We start from the raw sequence: 5,631 nt of genomic DNA on the forward strand, positions 1-5,631 counted from the left end.
TTTTAAAGATAATAAAAATAAAAAAAAAATAATAATTTCATTATACTGTTAATTATTTCGATGAAAAAGAACGAACGTCTTTTTAAAGAAAAGAAAAATATATTTTTTTGCAAAAAATATCTGATTGGTGCGTAAAAACGAATACTTAGAATATAGTGAACATATTAATTAATGAAAACCTACAAACACAGCTATCATGTTCAATTAATTTTGCTTATAAAATTTGCTCAATTTTAATTAGAATTTGTCACTGGGCTACTTTTTTTTCGTGCTCACCAACACAGTGACAGATCCTATCATGCCGACCACTGATGTAGTCTTCAAAAGTTGAATAACGTTGTTTAGGTGTTGTGAGGTTATAGGAGAAGACTGCTACTACTTGAACGTACATATAAGCAGATAAGTAAGCGGAAATATTATATATCGTCATTTCATTCCATGCTGTAAATTTTCGAAAATGTTGTAACATTGTTTTATAGTGATAGGCGATGTGACGACGCCACGCCACTTGTGAGTAGCGGACCCTGATCCTTTTTCTGAACTGGCAACAAAACACGACAGGGTCCCGTCAATCAGCTGTGAGAGAAAAAGGAGGGATGCCAGAAGAATGGCGTTAAAACGAGCTGGCAAAATTAGTGCGTTGTTGAAATTCTGTATTATTGGGAAACCGAGCACCCAAAAATAATATGGTTAACGTGCTATTTGCATACCTCAATGGTAGTGTGGAAATTTGCTAAATATCCTAAAGGTGCCCAACCTAATATTTTTCAGCAATGCCGTCTTTGGCAAATGTTATAAAAAATGCGAGTTTTGACAGCTCTCTTTCGAATCAAAGATTATTTCCTTTCATCTTTGTTATAATTTGTAATAGAGTTAAGAGCAATGGGAATTATTTCTTAAACTTTTCCCGTTTTTATGTCAAAGCAGCATTATTGCCCAAAATTTGTGAAAGAGGGCGTCACTGAAAATCGAAAGAGAAAGTGGAACGTACTGATTTTAGTCGGTTTATATTTTGTATTAAAGTGTTCATTGCAGTAATTTGTCATAAAATATATAAAATTTTTGTAAAATGAAGGAGATTGATATGCGCGAACTGACAATTTATCATTAGAAAAACGGTAAATCGTATTTAGAAATAGACAAAATAATAAATCGGAGTCGAAGTACTATTTAGTATATTATTGCAAGATATAAAAATAAAAATCGGGTGACAAATAAGATAAAAAAAAATCCAACAAGAAGAAGCTGACTGCGACTGACGAACGATGGATCATAAGGAAAGTTAGGAGAACCCAACCATTTCCGCTCCTAAAATTGCCACACATCTTAAATTTTACTTAAAAAAGGAGGTAATCGATTCAACTGTTCGTGGAAAAAATGATTTCCACGGCAGAGTGGCTCGCAACAAGCCTTTAATTAAGAAACATAATCGAAAGATTCGTCTTGAGGACATATCTTAAGCAGCCTGCTTACTTCTGGAATGATGTTATATTCACGGATGAGTCTAAGTTTAACATTTTTATGTCCGATGTAAAAGTAAATGTGTGGAGAAAACCCAGCACTGCAATGGATCCTAAAAATTTGAGACCGACAGTCAAGCTTGGCGGAGGTTCAGTCATGGTATGGGAAGTTGGTTGATTCAATGCCCAAACGTCTAAAAGCTGCTGAAACTAATAAAGGTTTTCCAACTAAATATGAACTATTAGTTTTCAGCAATGAAATTAATTTTTTTTAAATTTTTCTACATTTAAAATGAAAAAATTTAATATTACTTAGCCAAGAGTATTAAAATGAGATGCTATTTGTTATTTCTATTAAATAATTTTAAGTTTTGTGAATAAATGATTTTAAGTTTTCATATAAAACGCCTAATAGTATATTTAATTGAAATTATCTGAACTAGTTAGGAACTGTCATCCATTATCCATACGCTACTATTTCCAAGTAAGCGGACATTCTCTACAGTTGCCAACAAAACTATACATTGATTTCCGAATTTTTATTTTAATAAAACTAAAAATTGTTTACCGTCAACTTGCAGCAAATGACACAGAATTTCCAAATAATTTTTTACTATTTTGTTTGTTTCAACTGTAGCTTCTGCCTCGCCCTATTGATTATTTGATTTCGGGCGGACGCTATGGGTAAATACATATGTATGTATATTAAAATTTGTAGCCCATTTATACTTACTACTGTATATCTGTATCTACATACATATGTATATATTAAGATCACGAACTTTTGAATTGAATAMCTTTTTGCTACGCAATTTTGAAATTGAAACGTAAAGATGGGTTAGAACCGCTGTTTTTAAAGACAGGCGTTTATCGATATTTTACATTAGGCTTGATACATTAAAATGTCTCTCGCTTCATTCTAAAGCAACCGGTTTTAAACCACATACGTATAGATTGAGACAGAACTGTATTTTTTTTGGACCGGTTCTCAATTTTTCTGCTGGGTATTTCCGCGAACTCTTATTACATCGAGCCCTTATAATAACTTGGCATCGTTTTTCTGAGTAGTTAGCTGTCATTCTATCGCGATGAATTTGTTTTTGGTAAAGTCGGCCTTGTATGCCATTGGATCATACTATGTTCCGTTGCATTATTTATTAATTCATGTAACCCATCATCTTTTAAAATTGTTGTCACCCGTCCTTTACAGAAATATGGTATTTTCTTATCGCAAAACCAATATACACGATTAGCAAAAAATACAAGTTTTAACTTTGATASTAATGTACAAATATTGGACAAATCCTTTATATAAGCCTCCTTTTCTGCCATAGTACAGAAAGCGAATTCTACTGGTTAAGGATTATGATCCTCAGCATGTGTGTGCCCGGAAGCCGAAGGCCCCAGGTCCTCAAACCGGGCACCTACATATTTACATTACAATATGTTTATTAATACCTGAAACGGTAGTTTAGTAATGGGTATTTTTTCCGTTAGCATTATGCTTTTCACCTGGTTTTTACAATATTCTAGGTCGATTCTTTCCATTCTTCGAGTACAGATTTATTTAAAATTTGTCCATAAATGTTCAATCAAATTCTCAGGCGACTGAGGTGGAATTTCAATAACTTTTGGACAATTACATACAGTGTGTATATCAACCAGTTTCGTGATATCCTAGATTTGTGATAATGATCCATTATCCTGATGAAATGAAAAAATGTCACTAATTCCCAAGTTTTGATTGCTAGTTGGTAAATTTTTATTTAAAATGTCAATATTTCGTAGCACCTGCAAACATATTGCCTCATATGGTAACAGAGCACTTTGTTTTACACTTTTTTTTTGTTTGACATTGCCGTCGTATTCTGTCTGGCTTCCGCCATACAAAACGCCTACCATCCGAATCAAACAGATTGATGTTTAATTCATCCATGAATAATACCTTTAAAAAAATTAATAATACTAAAAAATCTGACAGATAACCTTGATATATGTACATACATGCACATATAAACCAAGCAAGGACCAATACGAAATATATGTACATATGTATGTATTTCTCAATATTTTACTTTGCAAATACATTCTTTTGCTTTTGCTTTTGATTTTTTTGACTTGTTTTACTTCTTTGAACTGTTTTTGTAGTTCAGCCGCAAATTTGTGGAGGTTTTTCAGTCCTATTGGACTGTTCTTTTTTTTTTATTAGTAAATCTGCCTTTTTTTTGTATTTTTGAACAATATCGAAGACTGTTGTAATGCTTTTATTGACAATATCGGCAATTTGCCGAATTGAAAGACCCTTGACGTGATTATTCATAATTATTTGACGTTCCTTGACTGTACATGTTTTTTGATGCCATAATGCTTGCTTTAAGCAGTCGAAACTGTTAGCAATGACAATCAAACCTTCTAAATTTGTTCGTATATTCCGCACATTTCAACGTTATGATGAGTCGAGTGTGACTCACTGTATAATGCAATTTTCCTAAAAATTTCTTTTCCTAAAACGCTACAAATTTTTCAGTCAATCAACAATATTGCTTACAATACATATTAATTTTCCATGCTTTTATCTCTTACGCTATCGCTTATTCAGTACACTGCCAGCTGCGAGTGTTGAACAGTTGTTGTTTCGGGCATTCCGCTATGCGTTGSCAATACTCAGCAAACAAAAACAACGTGTTAAGTACACACATCTACACTTACCTACTGTGTATTTGTTGGGTAGGTTTCATAGCACAACTAGCAGGCAGTTGGCGTCTTTCGTTGAATATCATTTTTGTGCTGTACTTCACAACCGCTTCATGTGTACGTGTATACTAATAGCAARTGTATGAGTTTGTGTAGTCACTCTGGCTTCTCTTCAGTTGTCGAATAAATCTTTCGCCTTTTACTAAAGATTTCCGTGGAGAGGAGCACTCTAATGAGTCTAAAATAAATTTTTGAAGGGTTCGCGACTCTATTGWTGCGAACCGATTGTGAATACATTCAAACGTGTGAAATTTTGTTCGTTGTATTTTGTAGTGTTACGACCACTTGATGTGGAGGACTGTGCTTTAGATTGTCATGTGTTGAATACAATGTTTGCGGCAGACTGCAAATGACATCTGTCAAATATTAAAATAAACACGTTCCTACGAACGGACCTATTTTAACAGCTGCACGACTACATGACTGCAATGTTACAACATTTTCGAGAATTTACAGTGGCATGGAATGAAATAACGATATATAATATTTCCGCTTACTTATCTASTTACATGTACGTTCAAGTAGTAGCAGTCTCTCCTATAACCTCACAACAACACCTAAGCAACGTTATTCAACATTTGAAGACTACATCAGYCGTCGGCATGATAGGATCTGTCACTGTGTTGGTGAGCACGAAAAAAAAGTAGCCCAGTGACAAATTCTAATTAAAATTAAGTAAATTTTATAAACAAAATTAATTGAACATAATAGCTGTGTTTTTAGGTTTTCATTAATTAATATGTTCACTAATATTCTAAGTATTCGTTTTTACGTACCAATCAGATATTTTTTACAAAAAATATATTTTTTGCTTTTCTTTAAAAAGACGTTCGTTCTTTTTCATTGAAATAATTAACAGTATAATGAAATTATTATTGGTTGCGACGGGGCTAGCCGAGAACGGGACACAACCGTTAAATCTGAGCGTTAAATGCGGTGGTGTGTATAGAGTGGGCATCGCTCAACATTTACGTGCACGTGTCGTGTGTTGATTACAATTGTCACATCGGGTTGATGTATTTCCTTCACTGATAATTGCTTGATTGAATCAGTTAATTTAAGTTAATTCGGAGGATAGAACTATTTGTTGAATTTGATGGGACGAGTGAATTAAAAAAAAAAAGAATACGAATAGTGTGTAGTGGTAGCGTCGTTTGCTTTGTTTGTGTGCACATGTCAGTGTTTACTATACCTCCAAATACAATTAATGTGGTTGTGTTCATAAACATTTTCATTACGATTTCGTGATAAACAATGGAAAGAGAAGGAAGTGAATTGAAAAAAAAAAACGAAAATCACGATTCGGCACCGAAATCGATGTAAGTTTATAAATAAAAAAAAAATACCAAAAAAATACCAAAAATGGTGAAATTAAACTGTTCATAGCAAAAAAAATGAATGTACATAATTTTGTAAT

This window comes from Bactrocera latifrons, unplaced genomic scaffold (assembly GCF_001853355.1).
Source record: "Bactrocera latifrons isolate USDA-ARS-PBARC rearing strain unplaced genomic scaffold, ASM185335v1 scaffold_108, whole genome shotgun sequence".
Classification (NCBI taxonomy): domain Eukaryota; kingdom Metazoa; phylum Arthropoda; class Insecta; order Diptera; family Tephritidae; genus Bactrocera; species Bactrocera latifrons.